Raw genomic sequence first — 25,169 nt, 5'->3', positions numbered from 1 at the left:
GGATTCATGCACAAGGATCTGGGAGTCTACCTTAGCCCCGACGAGGGAGCCTGGCCGGTGAACTGGCAGGAGCTGGAGGCCAAGGTCGCCGCTCGCCTAGGGCGCTGGACAGGACTGCTCCGAGTGCTGTCCTACAGGGGTCGAGCGCTAGTCATAAACCAGCTGGTGGCCGCAATACTGTGGTACCGGCTGGTCACTTTGACCCCTCCTCCTGCGATTGTCGCCAAGATACAGAAGAAGCTGGTGGACTTCTTCTGGAACAACAGGAAGCACTGGGTCTCTGCCGCGGTCTTGAGTCTCCCGCTTGAGGAGGGCGGTCAGTTGTTGGTGTGCGTCAGCGCCCAGCTCGCGACTTTACGTCTTCAGACCCTGCAGAGATACCTTTACGTCGAGCCCCCTCCTAGGTGGTGTGCTCTGGCGATGTATTTCTTCCGCCAGCAGCGCGACCTCAATTATGACACGCAGCTCCTGTTTGTGAACTTGGGGGGTGCCAGGACCGCTCTCCAGGAGCTGCCTGTCTTTTACAGGGAACTCATCAGGGTCTGGAACAAAGTCTCCACCAAGCGCAGCTCTCCGCCGGCTGGAGTGGCGGCCGTCCAGCAGGAACCGCTGCTCGGGAATCCGTACCTCCACGGCCGAGGTTTTATGTGGCGGTCGGAAGAGAGGGCTGTGGCTGGTGAGGTGACCAGGGTCAGGGACCTGCTCGATGGCGGAGGAGCGGGCTGGATGGCGCCAGACACGCTGGCGCGGCGCCTAAATTCTGCCAACGTCCGCCACGCGGCCGATGCCATCGAGTCGCTAAAAACAGCTCTGGGCCCTGACTCCGTTAGGTGCATCGAGGAGGCTCAAGCACGTGGGGAGATCCCGTCCGAACTGACCCCCGTCCGGACGGAATTCCTCATCGGCGCCAAACCCCGGAACCTCCCTCGGGGGCCGGCGCCTCACAACTTGAGCCGCCTCAGGGAAATCCCCTCCGTGCCTTTCAGTTCCGCGCGGAGGGGTTTCCTGTACGGGCTGCTCCTGCACACCCTCAACTTTGCCATCCTCGCCGGCCGTCCGGACACGCCATGGCGTACCATCTTGCCGTCCGGAGGAGGCGGGGGTCCCCGATGGAGGGCACTCTACGCAGGGGTCCTCCCACTATTCATCGGGGACTTGGCCTGGAGGGTGGTGCACGGAGCAGTGCCGTGCAATAAATTTTTAAGCCGGTTCACGGACTCCCAGGCCGCCTGCAATTTCTGCGGTCTGGAGGAGTCCGTGTTCCATGTTTTTATTGAGTGCACAAGGTTGCAGCCCCTGTTCCATTATTTGAAGGGGCTGCTCCTGAAATTCTGGCTGCACTTCAGTCCCACTCTCCTGATCTTTGGGCACCCTGTGCGGAGGGGAGCGGGTAGGTCCGAGGGCCTCCTCGTAGGACTGCTCCTGGGCACGGCCAAGGGTGCCATCAGCCGGTCCAGGCAGCGGGCGGTCGAGGGGGTCGTTCAACCTGACTGCCTGCCTCTCTTCCGCTCTTACATCCGGTCCAGGGTGGCCTTGGAGATGGAGCACGCGGTGTCCACCGGTACGCTCGCGGCCTTCCGCGAGAGGTGGGCACCGGAGGGACTGGAGTGCATCATCACGCCCGGCAACCAAATTTTAATTTGATTTTACGTTTTAAAGTTTAATTTGTTTTAATTGCCGGTGCTATTAGTGTCCCCCTTCCCTTTTATAGGGGGCACTGGGGAAAATTGTGATTTTAGTGCCCAAAAAAAAAACCAAAAATAGAAAAACACAAAAAAAAACAAAAAAAAGGGGGGAAAAAAGAAAAAAGGGCCTTGTAAATGTCTGGAGTGTCACCCAGGTCGGGTGGCACCGTTTAATGTTTTATGTTTTTGCAGGTGAACTCCAAAAGAGTTTCATGCACAAGGATCTGGGAGTCTACCTTAGCCCCGACGAGGGAGCCTTGCCGGCGAACTGGCAGGAGCTGGAGGCCAAGGTCGCCGCTCGCCTAGGGCGCTGGACAGGACTGCTCCGAGTGCTGTCCTACAGGGGTCGAGCGCTAGTCATAAACCAGCTGATGGCCGCAATGTTGTGGTACCGGCTGGTCACTTTGACCCCTCCCCCTGCGTTTGTCGCCAAGATACAGAAGAAGCTGGTGGACTTCTTTTGGAACAACAGGAAGCACTGGGTCTCTGCTGCGGTCTTGAGTCTCCCGCTTGAGGAGGGCGGTCAGTCGTTGGTGTGCGTCAGCGCCCAGCTCGCGACTTTCCGTCTTCAGACCCTGCAGAGATACCTTTACGTCGAGCCCCCTCCTAGGTGGTGTGCTCTGGCGAGGTATTTCTTCCGCCAGCAGCGCGACCTCAATTATGACACGCAGCTCCTGTTTGTGAACTTGGGGGGTGCCAGGACCGCCCTCCGGGAGCTGCCTGTCTTTTACAGGGAACTCATCAGGGTCTGGAACAAAGTCTCCACCAAGCGCAGCTCTCCGCCGGCTGGAGTGGCGGCCGTCCTGCAGGAACCGCTGCTCGGGAATCCGTACCTCCACGGCCGAGGTTTTATGTGGCGGTCGGAAGAGAGGGCTGTGGCTGGTGAGGTGACCAGGGTCAGGGACCTGCTCGATGGCGGAGGAGCGGGCTGGATAGCGCCAGACACGCTGGCACGGCGCCTAAATTCTGCCAACGTCCGCCACGCGGCCGATGCCATCGAGTCGCTAAAAACAGCTCTGGGCCCTGACTCCGTTAGGTGCATCGAGGAGGCTCAAGCACGTGGGGAGATCCCGTCCAAACTGACCCCCGTCCGGACGGAATTCCTCATCGGCGCCAAACCCCGGAACCTCCCTCGGGGGCCGGCGCCTCACAACTTGAGCCGCCTCGGGGAAATCTCCTCCGTGCCTTTCAGTTCCGCGCGGAGGGGTTTCCTGTACGGGCTGCTCCTGCACACCCTCAACTTTGCCATCCTCGCCGGCCGTCCGGACACGCCATGGCGTACCATCTTGCCGTCCGGAGGAGGCGGGGGTCCCCGATGGAGGGCACTCTACGCAGGGGTCCTCCCACTATTCATCGGGGACTTGGCCTGGAGGGTGGTACACGGAGCAGTGCCGTGCAACAAGTTTTTAAGCCGTTTCACGGACTCCCAGGCCGCCTGCAATTTCTGCGGTCTGGAGGAGTCCGTGTTCCATGTTTTTATTGAGTGCACAAGGTTGCAGCCCCTGTTCCATTATTTGAAGGGGCTGCTCCTGAAATTCTGGCTGCACTTCAGTCCCACTCTCCTGATCTTTGGGCACCCTGTGCGGAGGGGAGCGGGTAGGTCCGAGGGCCTCCTCGTAGGACTGCTCCTGGGCACGGCCAAGGGTGCCATCAGCCGGTCCAGGCAGCGGGCGGTCGAGGGGGCCGTTCAACCTGACTGCCTGCCTCTCTTCCGCTCTTACATCCGGTCCAGGGTGTCCTTGGAGATGGAGCACGCGGTGTCCACCGGTACGCTCGCGGCCTTCCGCGAGAGGTGGGCACCGGAGGGACTGGAGTGCATCATCACGCCCGGCAACCAAATTTTAATTTGATTTTACGTTTTAAAGTTTAATTTGTTTTCATTGCCGGTGCTTTTAGTGTCCCCCTCCCCTTTTATAGGGGGCACTGGAAAAATTTGATTTTAGCGCCCCAAAAAAAACCAAAAACCAAAAACCAAAAAAAAAAAAGGGGCCTTGAAAATGTCTGCTGTGTCACCCAGGTCGGGTGGCATGGTTTTAATGTTTATGTTTTTGCAGGTAAACTCAAAAGAGTTTCATGCACAAGGAGTCCTACACGGTCCCGGGCCGGACAATCCACGATAACATCCATCTGGTCCGGGACCTCATCCATTGTTCCCAGGAGGCTGGTCTGTCGGTCACCTTACTATCCCTCGACCAAGAGAAGGCGTTCGACAGGGTGGATCACGAATATCTGCTCGGAACTCTGCGCGCTTTCGGGTTCGGAATGCATTTCGTTGCCCGGATCCGACTTTTGTACGCCGCCGCGGGGTAGTGTCTGATTAAGGTTAACGGGTCCTTGACGGCGCCCCTTCGTTTTAGGAGAGGGGTGCGCCAGGGATGCCCCATGTCCGGCCAGTTATACGCCGTTTGCGTGGAGCCTTTCCTGCGCCTCTTGCGGACGAGGTTGACGGGACTGGCTCTGCAAGGGCCGGGCGTGGAGGTCGTCCTCTCGGCTTACGCCGATGACGTGCTCCTCGCGGTAGAGGATCCCGCTGACCTGCGGAGGATGCGTGAGTGCCAGGAGATTTACTCGGCCGCGTCCTCCGCCAGGATCAACTGGGAGAAATGTTCCGGACTCCTGGTGGGTCAGTGGCGGGTGGACTCCCTGCCGGAGGAGCTCAGGCCTTTTGCCTGGAGCACGACCCATCTCCTCTATCTGGGAGTCTACCTTAGCCCCGACGAGGGAGCCTGGCCGGCGAACTGGCAGGAGCTGGAGGCCAAGGTCGCCGCTCGCCTAGGGCGCTGGACAGGACTGCTCCGAGTGCTGTCCTACAGGGGTCGAGCGCTAGTCATAAACCAGCTGGTGGCCGCAATGCTGTGGTACCGGCTGGTCACTTTGACCCCTCCCCCTGCGTTTGTCGCCAAGATACAGAAGAAGCTGGTGGACTTCTTCTGGAACAACAGGAAGCACTGGGTCTCTGCTGCGGTCTTGAGTCTCCCGCTTGAGGAGGGCGGTCAGTCGTTGGTGTGCGTCAGCGCCCAGCTCGCGACTTTCCGTCTTCAGACCCTGCAGAGATACCTTTACGTCGAGCCCCCTCCTAGGTGGTGTGCTCTGGCGAGGTATTTCTTCCGCCAGCAGCGCGACCTCAATTATGACACGCAGCTCCTGTTTGTGAACTTGGGGGGTGCCAGGACCGCCCTCCAGGAGCTGCCTGTCTTTTACAGGGAACTCATCAGGGTCTGGAACAAAGTCTCCACCAAGCGCAGCTCTCCGCCGGCTGGAGTGGCGGCCGTCCAGCAGGAACCGCTGCTCGGGAATCCGTACCTCCACGGCCGAGGTTTTATGTGGCGGTCGGAAGAGAGGGCTGTGGCTGGTGAGGTGACCAGGGTCAGGGACCTGCTCGATGGCGGAGGAGCGGGCTGGATGGCGCCAGACACGCTGGCGCGGCGCCTAAATTCTGCCAACGTCCGCCACGCGGCCGATGCCATCGAGTCGCTAAAAACAGCTCTGGGCCCTGACTCCGTTAGGTGCATCGAGGAGGCTCAGGCACGTGGGGAGATCCCGTCCGAACTGACCCCCGTCCGGACGGAATTCCTCATCGGCGCCAAACCCCGGAACCTCCCTCGGGGGCCGGCGCCTCACAACTTGAGCCGCCTCGGGGAAATCCCCTCCGTGCCTTTCAGTTCCGCGCGGAGGGGTTTCCTGTACGGGCTGCTCCTGCACACCCTCAACTTTGCCATCCTCGCCGGCCGTCCGGACACGCCATGGCGTACCATCTTGCCGTCCGGAGGAGGCGGGGGTCCCCGATGGAGGGCACTCTACGCAGGGGTCCTCCCACTATTCATCGGGGACTTGGCCTGGAGAGTGGTGCACGGAGCAGTGCCGTGCAACAAATTTTTAAGCCGGTTCACGGACTCCCAGGCCGCCTGCAATTTCTGCGGTCTGGAGGAGTCCGTGTTCCATGTTTTTATTGAGTGCACAAGGTTGCAGCCCCTGTTCCATTATTTGAAGGGGCTGCTCCTGAAATTCTGGCTGCACTTCAGTCCCACTCTCCTGATCTTTGGGCACCCTGTGCGGAGGGGAGCGGGTAGGTCCGAGGGCCTCCTCGTAGGACTGCTCCTGGGCACGGCCAAGGGTGCCATCAGCCGGTCCAGGCAGCGGGCGGTCGAGGGGGTCGTTCAACCTGACTGCCTGCCTCTCTTCCGCTCTGACATCCAGTCCAGGGTGTCCTTGGAGATGGAGCACGCGGTGTCCACCGGTACGCTCGCGGCCTTCCGCGAGAGGTGGGCACCGGAGGGACTGGAGTGCATCATCATGCCCGGCAACCAAATTTTAATTTGATTTTACGTTTTTAAGTTTAATTTGTTTTAATTGTCGGTGCTTTTAGTGTCCCCCTTCCCTTTTATAGGGGGCACTGGGGAAAATTGTGATTTTAGTGCCCAAAAAAAAACCAAAAAAAGAAAAACCAAAAAAAAAAATCAAAAAAAGGGGGGAAAAAAAAAGGGCCTTGTAAATGTCTGGAGTATCACCCAGGTCGGGTGGCACCGTTTAATGTTTTTATGTTTTGCAGGTGAACTCCAAAAAGAGTTTCATGCACAAGGAGTCCTACACGGTCCCGGGCCGGACAATCCACGATAACATCCATCTGGTCCGGGACCTCATCCATTGTTCCCAGGAGGCTGGTCTGTCGGTCGCCTTCCTATCCCTCGACCAAGAGAAGGCGTTCGACAGGGTGGATCACGACTATCTGCTCGGAACTCTGCGCGCTTTCGGGTTCGGGACGCATTTCGTCGCCCGGATCCGACTTTTGTACGCCGCCGCGGAGTGTCTGATTAAGGTTAACGGGTCCTTGACGGCGCCCCTTCGCTTTAGGAGAGGGGTGCGCCAGGGATGCCCCATGTCCGGCCAGTTATACGCCGTTTGCGTGGAGCCTTTCCTGCGCCTCTTGCGGACGAGGTTGACGGGACTGGCTCTGCAAGGGCCGGGCGTGGAGGTCGTCCTCTCGGCTTACGCCGATGACGTGCTCCTCGCGGTAGAGGATCCCGCTGACCTGCGGAGGATGCGTGAGTGCCAGGAGATTTACTCGGCCGCGTCCTCCGCCAGGATCAACTGGGAGAAATGTTCCGGACTCCTGGTGGGTCAGTGGCGGGTGGACTCCCTGCCGGAGGAGCTCAGGCCTTTTGCCTGGAGCACGATCCATCTTCTCTATCTGGGAGTCTACCTTAGCCCCGACGAGGGAGCCTGGCCGGCGAACTGGCAGGAGCTGGAGGCCAAGGTCGCCGCTCGCCTAGGGCGCTGGACAGGACTGCTCCGAGTGCTGTCCTACAGGGGTCGAGCGCTAGTCATAAACCAGCTGGTGGCCGCAATGCTGTGGTACCGGCTGGTCACTTTGACCCCTCCTCCTGCGATTGTCGCCAAGATACAGAAGAAGCTGGTGGACTTCTTCTGGAACAACAGGAAGCACTGGGTCTCTGCCGCGGTCTTGAGTCTCCCGCTTGAGGAGGGCGGTCAGTTGTTGGTGTGCGTCAGCGCCCAGCTCGCGACTTTCCGTCTTCAGACCCTGCAGAGATACCTTTACGTCGAGCCCCCTCCTAGGTGGTGTGCTCTGGCGAGGTATTTCTTCCGCCAGCAGCGCGACCTCAATTATGACACGCAGCTCCTGTTTGTGAACTTGGGGGGTGCCAGGACCGCCCTCCAGGAGCTGCCTGTCTTTTACAGGGAACTCATCAGGGTCTGGAACAAAGTCTCCACCAAGCGCAGCTCTCCGCCGGCTGGAGTGGCGGCCGTCCAGCAGGAACCGCTGCTCGGGAATCCGTACCTCCACGGCCGAGGTTTTATGTGGCGGTCGGAAGAGAGGGCTGTGGCTGGTGAGGTGACCAGGGTCAGGGACCTGCTCGATGGCGGAGGAGCGGGCTGGATGGCGCCAGACACGCTGGCGCGGCGCCTAAATTCTGCCAACGTCCGCCACGCGGCCGATGCCATCGAGTCGCTAAAAACAGCTCTGGGCCCTGACTCCGTTAGGTGCATCGAGGAGGCTCAAGCACGTGGGGAGATCCCGTCCGAACTGACCCCCGTCCGGACGGAATTCCTCATCGGCGCCAAACTCCGGAACCTCCCTCGGGGGCCGGCGCCTCACAACTTGAGCCGCCTCGGGAAAATCCCCTCCGTGCCTTTCAGTTCCGCGCGGAGGGGTTTCCTGTACGGGCTGCTCCTGCACACCCTCAACTTTGCCATCCTCGCCGGCCGTCCGGACATGCCATGGCGTACCATCTTGCCGTCCGGAGGAGGCGGGGGTCCCCGATGGAGGGCACTCTACGCAGGGGTCCTCCCACTATTCATCGGGGACTTGGCCTGGAGGGTGGTGCACGGAGCAGTGCCGTGCAACAAATTTTTAAGCCGGTTCACGGACTCCCAGACCGCCTGCAATTTCTGCGGTCTGGAAGAGTCCGTGTTCCATGTTTTTATGGAATGCACAAGGTTGCAGCCCCTGTTTTATTATTTGAAGGGGCTGCTCCTGAAATTCTGGCTGCACTTCAGTCCCACTCTCCTGATCTTTGGGCACCCTGTGCGGAGGGGAGCGGGTAGGTCCGAAGGCCTCCTCGTAGGACTGCTCCTGGGCACGGCCAAGGGTGCCATCAGCCGGTCCAGGCAGCGGGCGGTCGAGGGGGTCGTTCAACCTGACTGCTTGCCTCTCTTCCGCTCTTACATCCGGTCCAGGGTGTCCTTGGAGATGGAGCACGCGGTGTCCACCGGTACGCTCGCGGCCTTCCGCGAGAGGTGGGCACCGGAGGGACTGGAGTGCATCAGCACGCCCGGCAACCAAATTTTAATTTGATTTTACGTTTTTAAGTTTAATTTGTTTTAATTGCCGGTGCTTTTAGTGTCCCCCTTCCCTTTTATAGGGGGCACTGGGGAAAATTGTGATTTTAGTGCCCAAAAAAAAAACCAAAAAAAGAAAAACACAAAAAAAACAAAAAAAAGGGGGGGAACAAAAAGGGCCTTGTAAATGTCTGGAGTGTCACCCAGGTCGGGTGGCACCGTTTAATGTTTTATGTTTTTGCAGGTGAACTCCAAAAAGAGTTTCATGCACAAGGACCGAAGGCCTCCTCGTAGCACTGCTCCTGGGCACGGCCAAGGGTGCCATCAGCCGGTCCAGGCAGCGGGCGGTCGAGGGGGTCGTTCAACCTGACTGCCTGCCTCTCTTCCGCTCTTACATCCGGTCCAGGGTGTCCTTGGAGATGGAGCACGCGGTGTCCACCGGTACGCTCGCGGCCTTCCGCGAGAGGTGGGCACCGGAGGGACTGGAGTGCATCATCACGCCCGGCAACCAAATTTTAATTTGATTTTACGTTTTAAAGTTTAATTTGTTTTAATTGCCGGTGCTTTTAGTGTCCCCTTCCCTTTTATAGGGGGCACTGGGGAAATTGTGATTTTAGTGCACAAAAAAAAAACCAAAAAAAAAAGGAAAAAAAAGGGGCCTTGAAAATGTCTGCTGTGTCACCCAGGCGGGTGGCACGGTTTAATGTTTATGTTTATTTTCAGGTAAACTCAAAAGAGTTTCATGCACAAGGACCCCCAGGTCCCTCTGCACCGCAACATGTTGTAATGTCTCCTCTTTCAAATAATATTCCCTTTTACTGTTTTTTTTCCAAGGTGGATGACCTCACATTTTCCGACATTGCATTCCATCTGCCAAACCTTAGCCCATTCGCTTAACCTATCTAAATCTATTTGCAGCCTCTCTGTGTTCTCTACACAACCCGCTTTCCCACTATCTTTGTGTCATCTGCAAATTTTGTCACACTATACTCTGTCCCCTCTTCCAGGTCATCTATGTATATTGTAAACAGTTGTGGTCCCAGCACTGATCCCTGTGGCACATCACTAACCACCGATTTCCAACCCGAAAAGGACCCATTTATCCCGGCTCTCTGCTTTCTGTTAGCCAGCCAATTCTCGATCCATGCTAATACATTTCCTCTGACTCCGCGTACCTTTATCTTCTGCAGTAACCTTTTGTGTGGCACCTTATCGAATGCCTTTTGGAAATCTAAATACACCACATCCATCGGTGCACCTCTATCCATCATGCTCGTTATATCCTCAAAGAATTCTAGTAAATTAGTTAAACATGATTTCCCTTTCATGAATCCATGTTGCGTCTGCTTGATTGCACTATTCCTATCTAGATGTCCCGCTATTTCTTCCTTAATGATAGCTTCAAACATTTTCCCCACTACAGATGTTAAACTAACCGGCCTATAGTTACCTGCCTTTTGTCTGCCCCCCTTTTTAAACAGAGGCATTACATTAGCTGCTTTCCAATCCGCTGATACCTCCCCAGAGTCCAGAGAATTTTGGTAGATTATAACGAATGCATCTGCTATAACTTCCACCATCTCTTTTAATACCCTGGGATGCATTTCATCCAGACCAGGGGACTTGTCTACCTTGAGTCCCATTAGCCTATCCAGCACTACTCCACTAGTGATAGTGATTATCTCAAGGTCCTCCCGTCCCACATTCCCGTGACCAGCAAATTTTGGCATGCTTTTTGTGTCTTCCACTGTGAAGACCGAAGCAAAATAATTGTTTAAGGTCTCAGCCATTTCGACATTTCCCATTATTAAATCCCCCTTCTCATCTTCTAAGGGACCAATATTTACTTTAGTCACTCTTTTCCGTTTTATATATCAGTAAAAGCTTTTACTATCTGTTTTTATGTTTTGCGCAAGTTTACTTTCGTAATCTATCTTTCCTTTCTTTATTGCTTTCTTAGTCATTCTTTGCTGTCGTTTAAAATTTTCCCAATCATCTAGTTTCCCACTAACCTTGGCCACCTTATACGCATTGGTTTTTAATTTGATACTCTCCCTTATTTCCTTGGTTATCCACGGCTGGTTATTCCTTCTCTTAACGCCCTTCTTTTTCACTGGAATATATTTTTGTTGAGCACTATGAAAGAGCTCCTTAAAAGTCTGGGCGGCAAATGTGGGTGGGAAATTTGCAGCAACACCGGCGGTAATCGTAGGCCGAAATTACCGCAGGCAGTAATCGGGAGGTGAAACGGGCAGTACAGGGCGTTACACGGGCAGTCCTCGGGGAAATTCTAGAATCATAAAGGTTGATGGTTCTATAAATGCTATAGATAATCACAAATGCATATTTAAAAACTATTCAAACAATTTTGGCCAACTTGAAATTCTTACCACCAATGGGATTTTCAGGAATTATTACAGTGGAAGTCAGCAAGTTATTCAACTGTTGGATTATCACACCCAAGCCTGATCCTATCTTCACCCAATGTCCACAGACATCACTGGACTCCAATCAGGAGCAGGATACCTGGTCAATTTTCCCTACATAACTCAAATGTTTTGAGGCAAGTCATCATGGCTAAGATCAGCCAACTCACCATAGACCAAGAATCAACACTGATAACTTTCTGGTCTGTATGCTTAGCAATTCACTTGATAAACTCAATGAACCATTGGAGGAACCAAAATGTACTAAATCTACTTCAATTGCCCAATAAGTGTATTTCCGCATTTTCCCTATCTAATTCTGTGCGGGCTTGTTGGGCTTGGTGATTAGAGGAACATTGAATTGGGTTTTAAACCTGGTGAATTTAGTCAGCTCATTCCAGTTAATTTGGTCCAACATTGGCATTTGAAAGTCACATAAAGTGACATGTTACCATAAGAAAATAGGAAAAGTATATCTTGTCTCTTTAAAGAAGACAACAGTATCCATCCACAGACACAACATTTCTATGAGTGTTGTAATTTCCCCTACCTTGTATTAAGCTTCCTTGCATGATTCTGGTTGTCCGGAAACAAGCTACATCTGTAGCTAAAGCATTAATTACAATAGTTGGTATTTGAAAAGACTGAGTTGGAAGCTATGAGGTTTGATTGTACACAATGCTTGTACAGGATGCTTGAAACTTTCTCTAACCACTAATGATTTCCCACTAATTTTGATCACTTGCTGCCTTTGATGTTGTCTAGTAAAACTATTCCTATTTCCTTAAGATGCCAACTATAAAAAAGAACCGGATTGTGGGTATAGTTTCCCAAATTAACAAAAGTAGCAGCCATACTCCCATTGCTATAGCTGCCATAGTTAATGGACCAACTAGAAATCAAAATAAACAGGTATTGCAGATCTATTTTGAATGAAATACAGGTCACCAAGTTTCTTTTAAATTTAATGCAGGGTTGACTAAGCTTTAAATAAATCCTATCTAGAGGTACATGTAATTTAGCATACGTGGGTCAGTGAATGGCTGAAATGCTACAGTTCCAGAGAACATAAGAACATAAGAACATAAGAATTAGGACCAGGAGTAGGCCATTTAGCCCCTCGAGCCTGCTCCGCCATTCAATAAGATCATGGCTGATCTGGCCGTGGACTCAGCTCCACTTACCCTCCCGCTCCCCATAACCCTTAATTCCCTTATTGGTTAAAAATCTATCTATCTGTAACTTGAATACATTCAATGAGCTAGCCTCAACTGCTTCCTTGGGCAGAGAATTCCACAGATTCACAACCCTCTGGGAGAAGAAATTCCTTCTCAACTCGGTTTTAAATTGGCTCCCCCGTATTTTGAGGCTGTGCCCCCTAGTTCTAGTCTCCCTGACCAGTGGAAACAACCTCTCCGCCTCTATCTTGTCTATCCCTTTCATTATTTTAAATGTTTCTATAAGATCACCCCTCATCCTTCTGAACTCCAACGAGTAAAGACCCAGTCTACTCAATCTATCATCATAAGGTAACCCCCTCATCTCCGGAATCAGCCTAGTGAATTGTCTCTGTACCCCCTCCAAAGCTAGTATATCCTTCCTTAAGTAAGGTGACCAAAACTGCACGCGGTACTCCAGGTGCGGCCTTACCAATACCCTATACATTTGCAGCAGGACCTCCCTGCTTTTGTACTCCATCCCTCTCGCAATGAAGGCCAACATTCCGTTCGCCTTCCTGATTACCTGCTGCAACTACAAACTAACTTTTTGGGATTCATGCACAAGGACCCCCAGGTCCCTCTGCACCTCAGCATGTTGTAATTTCTCCCCATTCAAATAATATTCCCTTTTACTGTTTTTTTTCCCAAGGTGGATGACCTCACACTTTCTGACATTGTATTCCATCTGCCAAACCTTAGCCCATTCGCTTAACCTATCTAAATCTCTTTGCAGCCTCTCTGTGTCCTCTACACAACCTGCTTTCCCACTAATCTTTGTGTCATCTGCAAATTTTGTCACACTACACTCTGTCCCCTTTTCCAGGTCATTTATGTATATTGTAAATAGTTGTGATCCCAGCACCGATCCCTGTGGCACACCACTAACCACCAATTTCCAACCCAAAAAGGATCCATTTATCCTGACTCTCTGCTTTCTGTTCGCCAGCCAATTCTCTATCCATGCTAATACATTTCCTCTGACTCCACGTACCTCTATCTTCTGCAGTAACCTTTTGTGTGGCACCTTATCGAACGCCTTTTGGAAATCTAAATACACCACATCCATCATTCACCATGCGAATTATATCCTCAAAGAATTCCAGTAAATTAATTAAACATGATTTCCCCTTCATGAATCCATGCTGTGTCTGCTTGATTGCACTATTCCTATCTAGATGTCTTGCTATTTCTTCCTCAATGATAGTTTCAAGCATTTTCCCCACTACAGATGTTAAACTAACCGGCCTATAGTTACCTGCCTTTTGTCTGCCCCCTTTTTTAAACAAAGGCGTTACATTAGCTGCTTTCCAATCCGCTGGTACCTCCCCAGAGTCCAGAGAATTTTGGTAGATTATAACGAATGCATCTGCTATAACTTCCGCCATCTCTTTTAATACCCTGGGATGCATTTCATCCAGACCAGGGGACTTGTCTACCTTCAGTCCCATTAGCCTGTCCAGCACTACCCCCCTAGTGATAGTGATTGTCTCAAGGTCCTCTCTTCCCACATTCCTGTGACCAGCAATTTTTGGTATGGTTTTTGTGTCTTCCACTGTGAAGACCGAAGCAAAATAATTGTTTAAAGTCTCAGCCATTTCCACATTTCCCATTATTAAATCCCCCTTCTCATCTTCTAAGAGATCAACATTTATTTTAGTCACTCTTTTCCATTTTATATATCTGTAAAAGCTTTTACTATCTGTTTTTATGTTTTGCGCAAGTTTACCTTCGCAATCTATCTTTCCTTTCTTTATTGATTTTTTAGTCATTGTTTGCTGTTGTTTAAAATTGTTGTTTAAAATTTTCCCAATCTACTAGTTTCCCACTAACCTTGGCCACCTTATATGCATTGGCTTTGGAGAAGCTTTGAAGATCATTACAGGGACTATTAGGCTGTAGTTATCCACTTTTGGATCAATGCAAAGTAGTTTTGAGAACATATTGGCATAAAAGTGTCAATATAACTAAGTCTCAGGACCCAATCTGAAGCCCGAGAAGACCAAGTCAAGCAGTGTGAGGTACCACCCCAGGCTGTCTGATCCTGGTTTGAGCTTGCACTGGGTACCGTTTAACTCTAGGCCGATACAACTGCATTTTAAAAGGCCCAGGTAATGCAATAAAATCTTTTCATGGAATCTTTTTAATAATATGAAAGAATGGATCCTTACTCTCCCAACATTAAAAATCCAGGCAGTAGATCTCTGTGTAAGTCTTCAAGGATATGTAGAGAAAACTTAATTATTACTGACCTTCAGTGGGGTAGGTTTTCTGGGTGTTCATTCACCCATCTAAATTTCTATGTTTTTTATCATACCACTCCTTCTTATGAAAGAATGTGCCTTGGATCACTTCGAAGAACACAGAAAAAAGGATGTTCTTCCAGAGCTGGTCAGTTCCACAATTCGACCAGTGAAAACCAATTAGTACAGCGAGTAAAAGTGAAGTTCGTGGGCCGGAATTTGCAGTCAACAGCGAAGCGAAGGCATTTGCTGCTCACCCTTAAATACACGCCGCACAAGGTTCTCTAACTATACCTTTCCTCTGACTGCGATAGCTGGGAAAATAGTGACACCAGTCTGGATGTGCAATTCCACACTGTGATTCCATGGTATTCCCCTTTTTATAATCAAGAGCCACACTTCCAGCTAATCAGTTGCTCAGAGGCCACTCAAGAGAGAATACCGGGGTACAGGCTTACGGCTGCAATATCCCCACTCCTGACTTCAATCGTGCAAATTGGTGCAGACCCCATTGAAGGTGAGGGGGACCTGTTGGATCAAGAATGCCATTAAAGCCCTACCTTAATAGAGCAATGGAAGCTCATAGAGGCGACCTTTTATTCATCCAAATGGGAAAGGACCGAAGTGGCAGAGCAGAAAAGAAAGTGATATGACAAGGTATGCCTGAAATAGCCAGCGCGCTTAATACGTTACAAGTGGCGCCATTGTAATTGATTCCTATGTTACTGGCAAATGGTCAGCGTCAATGTTCCCGTTAAGCTACGTGGCTGCACAATGGACTCGAGGTCCCATGCAGGCCACTTGCCGGCTTCACAATGCAAAACAACGCGTATGCGCAGAAGTTTGAATGGGCCACACAGCCCGTTAAAGGGGCCACACACCCAAAAGAAATTAGAGGGAACATTGGTTAGTGCCCCCAAAAGAGAATCTTGTCAACGTCATGTATGACCTTATTGCAACCCAGTGGGATGTGCAGTTCGTGCGACAAGTGAAACTATAATTAAGTTTTACCATTGTTTACTTTTTGAATGTTGTTATATGTTCTGAGCGGGCAAGAAGCAACATTTTTTTAATTTATGTCTATCAGTGGCAAAATACAAAACAAAGCAGTAAAAGGAGGGAAATCCAGGAACGATTATACGATTATTCAATTGGGGAAAATTCTAAGTGAAAGTCTTGAATTTAATCATGGTTATCTAAACAGAATCTTTTCATTATACTAATTACTGTTAAAAAAATATTTGATATAAAAAGATGTGAATTCATTTTATCTTTTCTTAAGTTTAATAATTGTTTCAAGCCCATGATGATAACTCATACCCTAAACTAAATGACAGCATGATTATCTGGTATTGTAGAGACTAGTTCCTCAATCTCTCTCCAATAAACCTTTCATAATTAACTATAATTTTTAATAATTTTGCTCTGAACATTGTATTTTATACCTCTAAACATGCCCCCATCTCTTGTGAAACAAAACTATGCAGTTGCATTCAACTTGCCACATCCATGGTAATGTATAATAATTGATTCGTGTGGTAGTTACACAAATATTTTAAATTCCTTTTTTAATTCACTATGAGAAGCAGCAGAGAAATGGACAGAAGGTTTCCTGACTGCCAATTAACATAACAGAACATGGATTCCCCAGCCACTTGAAGCACCTCTGTTTAGGCACAGGCAAACTAGCATTTACTTCCATTACAATCGAATAATCATCTAATGGTATCAAAGTGCTATGTTCTCTGAACAACCATGTCAATTCAATACACTATTTTGGGGATGAATTGAGTCCATGACATCAATATTGCCCTATCCTCCTAGCATATGAGGTGGAGCTAATGCACCATTCGGGTTTAGAGTTTACTGACCGTGCCTCCAGACACTAGAGCCACAAAGAGTTATGTTTTCCAATTGAGGAGCTTTAGATCATGTGTATATTGATTTAAATAGGAGGTTGAATAAATGGGAGGCATCCTTCCATAGACTGAAACGAGACACAGCTATTATCATCATGTGGCACCGACTGAGCTTGTTTAAAATCCAAGGTCAAGAAGGTGTTGCAGGCTCTCCAGGATGAATTAACCTTTTGAAAAAAGGATCAATCTCATTGCTGTGGCACTAAAAGACAAATTTATCCCATGTGATATTATAAGCTGTCAGCAGAAATTGTGCTTGCAGCCATTAACAACTCAATCACATGGAATATCAGAATTGTATGTATGAAAAAAGTACACTCAATAGTCAGATTGTCAAGTGGAAACTGCCTGATACGGTATGATTAAAAAGCCATCTTACTGAGAAAACAGATTCCAATTGTAAGTTGGTAATGCAGAGTTGAATAACCCCAAAGAGCCACACATTACTCAACCACAATCAATGTTGCCAAATACATCCAAACTTTTAAAAATAAAGCAGTCATTCCACAGCATAAGCAAATCATTCAGAAAATTAGAACTGTGGTCCCTAACAAAAGCAGAAACTATTGAACGTACACGGTAGGTTGGTCAGCAACTGAAAGAGAAAATGCATTAACCTTTTGAGTGGAACTCTTCATCAAAACTGCCCATAATCTTGCAGATTTGGAGGATAGCAAGATAGAGGCTGAAGACAAGAAAAACCATGTTGGGGGTGGAGGGAGTAAAGGTAACAGCAGAGGTACAGATAATTAAACAGACACAATGGCAAGCCTTCTGAATCACAAATGAGGGGAAACCACTTCAAAGCAAAGAGGAGGCCATTTTGAAAGTTGTACAACAAGTGAAATCATCAGAACAGAGTTGGACTAATTGAAGAAAGGGATGAAATCTGTCCAGTGTTAAGTCCTTCCCCTGCAAGGGCAATTCCATGATCTCATCAGAAACTGGTAAACAACTGACCAAACTGCCAGAATGAGTTTGATAAAGAATGAAAAATTCCATTGAGTAATAGGACATAACTGATCAACTTTTATGGGGGCGGAGGTACAAATTTGATAAGCCCTCTGCCACAACTGCTGTACCTAGAATGCATGCTTTAGAATTTACAACAGGTAAAACTTGAAGAAGGCTTTAGCAAATTGAACATTTCATTGGTCTGATGATTAAATGGAGGGCTCAGGTTCAGATACTCAACCTCAGCTTCCTTGTCTAAATCTTCCACCAAGGTGACTCTAATAAAAAGAATGATCAAGGCTGGAAGACACTTCAAAACTGGCATCCTCAGTGTTGGACTTTGTGGTCATCAGTGTTGTGTATGGAGAAAGAGTCAGACTGAACACTGTGAGCTCAAAGTAAAGTGTGACCATAGTCTTTTATTGCAGGTCTCCAGAGTGCTTCTCCAACCTGTGAGGCCTCCTTAAATACCTGTGCTCCCAAGCGATTATGGGATAAAACATAGAAACAAAGAAAATAGGTGCAGGAGTAAGCCATTCGGCCCTTTGAGCCTGCACCGCTATTCAATGAGTTCATGGCTGAACATGCAATTTCAGTACCCCATTCCTGCTTTCTCACCATACCCCTTGATCCCCCTAGTAGTAAGGACTACATCTAACTCCTTTTTGAATATATTTAGTGAATTGGCCTCAACAACTTTCTGTGGTAGAGAATTCCACAGGTTCACCACTCTCTGGGTGAAGAAGTTTCTCCTCATCTCGGTCCTAAATGGCTTACCCTTTATCCTTAGACTGTGACCCCTGGTTCTGGACTTCCCCAACATTGGGAACATTCTTCCTGCATCTAACCTGTCTAAACCCGCCAGAATTTTAAACGTTTCTATGAGGTCCCCTCTCATTCTTCTGAACTCCAATGAATACAAGCCCAGTTGATCCAGTCTTTCTTGATATGTCAGTCCTGCCATCCCGGGAATCAGTCTGGTGAATCTTCGCTGCACTCCCTCAATAGCAAGAATATCCTTCCTTAAGTTAGGAGACCAAAACTGTACACAATACTCCTGGTGTGACCTCACCAAGGCCCTGTACAACTGTAGTAACACCTCCCTGCCCCTGTACTCAAATCCCCTCACTATGAAGGCCAACATGCCATTTGCTTGCTTAAGCACCTGCTGTACCTGCATGCCAACCTTCAATGACTGATGTACCATGACATCCAGGTCTCGTTGCATCTCCCCTTTTCCTAATCTGTCACCATTCAAATAATAGTCTGTCTCTCTGTTTTTACCACCAAAGTGGATAACCTCACATTTAGCCCTCTGGTGGCTGTACAGAGTAAATAGAAGTATAAATATATAACAACCAGTTCCTTCATATTGATTTTGGAACTGTGGTTAGAATAAATGTACATAAATAAAGAGACTAACTGAAACAGGAGAAGTGTAACTAACTGTGTCCTTTATAGCAAATCCCCAAAATGGTGTCACAAACCAGCATGTTTACAGCAGTGTTTGTTCGAATATCCGTCTTAAGACCCTGCAGAGATACCTCTACGTCGAGCCCCCTCCTAGATGGTGCGCGCTGGCGACGTATTTCGTCTGCCAGCAATACTGCCTCAATTATGACATGCAGCTCCTGTTTGTGAGCCTGGGAGGGGGCGTCTGGACCACCATGCGGGGGCTGCCTGTCTTTTACCAGGAACTCAGAAGGGTCTGGAACAAAGTCTCCACCAAGCGCAGCTCTCCCCCGTCTGGAGTGGCAGCTGTCCTGCAGGAGCCACTGCTCAGGAATCCGTACCTCCACAACCGCGGTTTTAGGTGGCAGACGAACGAGAGGGCTGTGGCTGGCGAGGTGACCAGGGTCAGGGACCTGCTCGATGGCAGAGGAGCAGTCTGGATGGCACCAGATGTGCTGGCATGGCGCCTATCCTGGGCCGACGTCCGGCACATGGTCAATGCCATCGAGTCGCTAAAAACAGCACTGGGCCTTGACTCCATCAGGTGTGTCGAGGAGGCTCAGGCACGTGGGGAGATGCCGTCCGAACTGACCCCTGTCCGGACGGAATTTCTTATCGACACCAAGCCCCGGAACTTCCCTTGGGAGCCGATACCTCACAATTTGAGCCTCCTCCAGGAAATCCCCTTCGTGCCTTTCAGTTCTGCGCGGAGGGGATTCCTGTGCGGGCTGCTCTTGCACACTCTCCACATTGCCATCCTCGTCTGCCGTCCGGACACGCCATGGCGTACCATCTTGCTGTCCGGAAGAGGTGGGGGTCCCCAATGGAGTGCACTCTACGTGAGAATCCTCCCTCTATTTATTGGGGACTTGGCCTGAAGGCTGTTGCACGGAGCAGTCCCATGCAATAAATTTTTAAGTCGGTTCACAGGCTCCCAGGCCGTCTGCAATTTCTGCGGTCTGGAAGAGTCCGTGTTCCATGTTTTTATCGAATGTGCGAGGTTGCAGCCCCTGTTCCAATATTTGAAGGGGCTGCTCCTCAAATTCTGGTTGCACTTCAGTCCCACACTCCTGATCTTTGGGCACCTGTGTGGAGGGGAGCGGGCAGGTCGAAAGGCTTCCTCGTAGGACTGCTCCTGGACATGGCCAAGTGTGCCATCAGCCGGTCCAGGCAGCGGGAGGCCGAGGGAGTCGTTCAGCCCGATTGTCTGGCTCTCTTCCGCAGTTACATCCAAGCCAGGGTGTCCCTGGAAATGGAGCACGCGGTGTCCACCGGTACGCTTGCGGCCTTCCGCGAGAGGTGGGCACCGGAGGGACTGGAGTGCATCATCACCCCTGGCAACCAAATTTTAATTTAATTTTAAATGTCTAATGTTTAATTTGTTTAAGTTGCCGGTTTTAATGCATTCCCCCGCCACCCCCCCCCCCCCCCCCTTTTAGCCAGGGGGCACTTGTATAATTTGTGTTTCAGTGCCCTCAAAAAAAAACCCAAAAAACCCCCAAAAACAAGGGGGCACTTGTTTGAAAATGTTTGGTGTGTCCCCCCCTTTAATCGGGGGCACTTGATTTTACAAAAATAGTTGTAGAGCTGTTGTGGGCGTGGCCTATTCATTTGGAGCTGTGAGTGTGTGGACTGAGGAGCTCCTGCAACTGCTCCTGCAAGCCTGCAGTTTGAGACCCCAGGAAGAGCAGGAAGGGGCCTACTGTTACAACACCTCAAGGGAGAGGAGGAGAGTAAGAACTATAGCAGTGTGTGAAGAGTTCCCGCACGTTCCTAATGCCTGCCTAGTGTCCTGCAACATACAAATAGAGTATGAACACAGCATTCACGTTTTTAGTGAATGTAACTAGCAGAGTAGATAAAGGGGAACCAGTGGATGTAGTACATTTGAATTTCCAAAAGGTCTTAAATAAGGTACCACATAGAAGCTTGTTACGCAAGATAAAGGCTTGTGGAGCTGGGGGTAATGTATTAGCATGCATAGAGGATTTGTTAATGGACAGAAAAAAAAGAGTAGGGATAAACGGGTCTTTTTCAGGTTGGCAGGCTGTAACTAATGGAGTGCTGCAAGGGTCAGTGCTTGAGCCTCAGCTATTTACAATCTAAAATAATGACTTTAGATGAAGGGATCAAGTGTAATGTATCCAAGTTTACTGATAATACAAAGCTCGGTGGGAAAATAAGCTGTGAGGAGGGCTCAAAGAACCTGCAAAGGGATATAAGAACATAAGAACATAAGAAATAGGAGCAGGAGTAGGCCATTTGGCCCCTTGAGCCTGCTCCACTATTTAATCAGATCATGGCTGATCTGATCATGGACTCAGATCCACTTCCTTGCCCGCTCCCAATAACCTTTATTCCCTTATCGTTCAAAAATCTGTCTATCGTCGCCTTAAATATATTCAATGACACAGCCTCCATAGCAGTCTGGCGCAGAGAATTCCACAGATTTACAACCCTCTGAGAGAAGAAATTCCTCCTCATCTCAATTTTAAATGGATGGCCTCTTATTCTGAGATTATGTCCCCTAGTTTTAGTTTCCCCTATGAGTGAAAATATCCTCCCTGCATCCACCTTGTCGAGCCCCCTCATTATCTTATATGTTTCAATAAGATCACCCCTCATTCTTCTGAACTCTAATGAGTATTGGCCCAACCTAATCGCCCTATCTTCATAAGTCAACCCCCTCATCTCCGGAATCAACCCAGTGGAACCTTCTCGGAACAGCCTCCAATGCAAGTATATCCTTCCTTAAATAGGAGAGCAAAATTGTACGCAGTACTCTCGGTGTGGCCTCACCAATACCCTATATAACTGCAGCAAGACTTCCCTGCTTTTATACTCCATCCCCTTTGCAATAAAGGCCAAGATTCCATTGGCCTTCCTGATCACGTGCTGTACCTGCATACTAACCTTTTGTGTATTGTCCAGGTACATTAAATGTATAATAGTACAATGGTGCACCACAGAGGGCGCTGTGGTGGGAGACCTGAAAGTATCTGCACGAGGCAGTATAAAAGGCTGCCCGGCACACCTGAGAGGCACTCTGGAGCTGAACAATAAAGGATCAAGGTCACTGCAGTTATTACAACACCAGACCGTGTGGAGTCAGTGATTTGTGTGCTACATACACCACATTGGGGACAAGGACACGGATGAACTTCACGCAAACATGGCTACTCTGGGCTCGCTAAAGGACTTTACCGTGGGCAATGATTGGGAGGCCTTTACGGAAAGGCTCAAGTACCACTTCACAGCTAACAACCTGACGGGGAGCACAGACGCAATGAGAGATAAGCGTAAGGCGATATTGCTTTCCAGTTGTGGCGATGAGGTTTACTGTCTCATCAGGGATTTGCTGGCACCCGCGAGCGCCAGGGACAAGTCATATGAGGAGCTGGTCGCACTCATTCGTGACCAGTTGAAACCAAAGGAGAGCATCCTCACGGCCAGACACAAATTCTACCATCACTGCAGACCTGAGGGCCAGGATGTCACCATATATGCTGCGGACCTCAGAAGACTCGCGCCGCCATGTGATTTTGGCACACATCTTGACGAGGTGTTGCGGGACGTTTTTGTTCTGGGGATTGACCATGAGGGTCTCCTGCACAAGCTGCTAGCCACGGAACCCACAGTCACCCTGATAAAAGCCTTCACCATCAGCCGGGCATACATGACCTCAACTTGCAGCACCAAGCAAATGATCCACCCAGTCTCGAAACCGGCAGGCACTGTCCACAGGATAGCGCCCACCATGGGCAAAACTGCAGAACGTGGCTCTACCCGGGGCAGAGAGCACAGACTTCGGGATCCTGGAACTCAGAGTCCGCTGAGAGGGGCCAATCAAGCAGCACCATGCTGGCGCTGCGGAGGAAGCCATGGGGCTCACCGGTGCAGGTTTGCGGAGTATACGTGCAATACCTGCCACATTAAAGGCCACCTTCAGCGTATGTGTAAAAGAAATCTGACTCACCGCGTGGCTGAGAAGATGGTGGATGATCCACTGTTCAGCGAAGAGCAGGTAGAAGAAGATGAGGTGTTGGGACTGTATACGTGCACCGACGATTCGCCCCCAGTGATTATGGAAGTCAAAATCAATGGAGTCCCAGTGAGTATGGCAGTGGATACGGGGTCAGGTCCATCGCCGATGAGTCAGAGAACTTTTGAAAAACTGTGGGGTAACCCGGCTGCATGACCCAAGCTGGTCCCGGTCCTGGCGAAGCTGCGTAATTACACCAAGGAACTGATACCTGTTCTCGGCAGAGCGGACGTGCAGGTATCTCATGGGGGCGAGACGCACGGTTTACCCTTGTGGGTTATTGCAGGTGATGGGCCGACACTACTCGGCAGGAGATGGATGGGGAAAGTCCGTGGGAGCTGGGAAGACTTCATTCCTCCACAGACTGCTGCTCCCCGGGTTCCCAAAGAGCAGTCTTGTAGGCGCAGGCCGATTACTGGGGTGTGAGCCAGCGGGGCGCTGCAGGCGATCAGCGGGAGGTCCATCGATGGCCGACAAACCGGGGGGGCCCACGCAGAGAAAAAGTCGGGTGGTGGTAGAGATTACAGCGGCGGCCGGAACGGCAGGAGGGGAGGCTACAGCGGCGGCCGGAACGGCAGGAGAGGAGGCTACAGCGGCGGCCGGAACGGCAGGAGAGGAGGCTACAGCGGCGGCCGGAACTGCAGGAGGGGAGGCTACAGCGGCGGCCGGAACGGCAGGAGAGGATGACCCAGGAGAACGCGACAAGTTTCAATTCTAAGATCTTTCGAGACAGGCTTCTCTCTCCGCACATATAATCGCACAATCGATCCAGCCTCCTTAAAAATTTCCACTGCTTTGCTATGTGTTACTTCCCCTACATCTACAACAACTACCCGAAGGACACAATTATTCTACCGCAGTCCCTCTTACCATGGTCGTTGTAATGAGAGGGCTCGGATCATCACCAACGTGCAGATTATCGGTGCTACCTGCAATGCTGGAGCCGAGGCCAGAATTCCCCCCCCCCCCCCCCACTTCAAGCGTGATTTTATACTTTCTTTCTTCTTTGTCAGCGAGCTCTAGATGGCGGTGGCCTCGTGGCAGCAGTGCTCAGCAGACAAAGGCCAGCAGAGCGACTAAAATGGCGGAGCCCAAAAGCCTTGAGGGAACCACATGGTGGCGTCTTAAAAGGGCAATGCACCGGGGAGCCTTAAAAGGGCCCCACACAATTGGTGGACCCCACAAAGAGACTTTTGAAAGGCAAGAGCAAGTCTAGGGGAGTAATGAGACTGGTATGGTGACGTGTGTGGATAAGAGTTAAATTTTTTTGTGTTGATGCTGAATGGGTACTGTGTTTAAGTATGATGGACATGAATGATTTACGAAAAGCGTCACATCACGGGGTACAGTAAAACAAGTAAAAGGGCTAACGGACCCGTGACTAATAATGCAAGGGTTCAGCGGCTGCAGATGAACCGCTAAGGCAACTACTGAGCACAGAGGCAACGCACCAGTTGCGATACCCTGCTCAGCGCAGCCCAGTAAAAAGGGGGCAGTATACCGCCACCGTACTTTACCCAGTGGAGCTGGGATTAAACAACTGTTCAGTGCACCTGTAATCTTTTGACATACCAGCTGTACCACATATTGTATGTACCATACTAATGTACCGTCTATGTATACCTGTTTAGTGTTGGAGGTTATACCCGACACTTCATCACCCATGCGAGGACTGCAAACACCACATGCTTGCACCTAATAATCTCTGCATGGGATGGTCATGGACTCACACTCACTAGCCCACCAGGACGAACAAGGCCGAGATTACTGGCAATGGCTTTTGGAACTGTGTGGGGTGGGTGGGGGAGTAAGATGTTGTGTATTGTCCAGGTACATTAAAATGTATAATATAGGTACAACGGTGCACCACAGAGGGCGCTGTGGTGGGAGACCTGAAAGTACCTGCAAGAGGCAGTATAAAAGGCTGACCACCCACACCTGAGAGGCACTCTGGAGCTGAACAATAAAGGACCAAGGTCACTGCAGTTATTACAACACCAGACCGTGTGGAGTCAGTGATTTGTGTGCTACATACACCACAAAAACTGCACGCACTATTCCAGGTGTGACCTCACAAATACCCTGTATAACTGTAGCAAGACTTCCCTGCTTTTATACTCCATTCCCTTTGCAATAAAGGCCAAGATTCCATTGGCCTTCCTGATCACTTGCTGTACCTGCATACTATCCTTTTGTGTTTCATGCACAAGTACCCCCAGGCCCCGCTGTACTGCCATACTTTGCAATCTTTCTCCATTTAAATAATAACTTGCTCTTTGATTTTATTCTGCCGAAGTGCATAACCTCACACTTTCCAACATTATTGAATGGCAGAGCAGGCTCGAGGGGCCATATGTGCTACTCCTGCTCCTACTCCTACTTCTTATGTTCTTCTGAAGGCACTGTACTCTATTTCCATTTGATATCAGGCTG

The 25,169-nt window shown here is 50.1% G+C and overlaps 1 protein-coding gene across 1 annotated transcript in view; it reads right to left on the bottom strand.

Annotated features, from left to right (window-relative positions):
- Positions 1–23,658, bottom strand: part of LOC139259753 (nck-associated protein 5-like) — a 1,255,355-nt gene extending 1,231,697 nt beyond the window's left edge. The window contains exon 1 of the mRNA XM_070875434.1: positions 23,607–23,658. The gene's annotated coding sequence lies outside the window, so the exon portion shown is untranslated. The remainder of the gene's footprint in view (positions 1–23,606) is intronic.
- Positions 23,659–25,169: the final 1,511 nt, after the last annotated feature.

This window comes from Pristiophorus japonicus, chromosome 3 (assembly GCF_044704955.1).
Source record: "Pristiophorus japonicus isolate sPriJap1 chromosome 3, sPriJap1.hap1, whole genome shotgun sequence".
Classification (NCBI taxonomy): domain Eukaryota; kingdom Metazoa; phylum Chordata; class Chondrichthyes; family Pristiophoridae; genus Pristiophorus; species Pristiophorus japonicus.
Note: the sequence above shows the minus strand (reverse complement) of the source record. Positions and strands in the feature narration are given on the sequence as shown.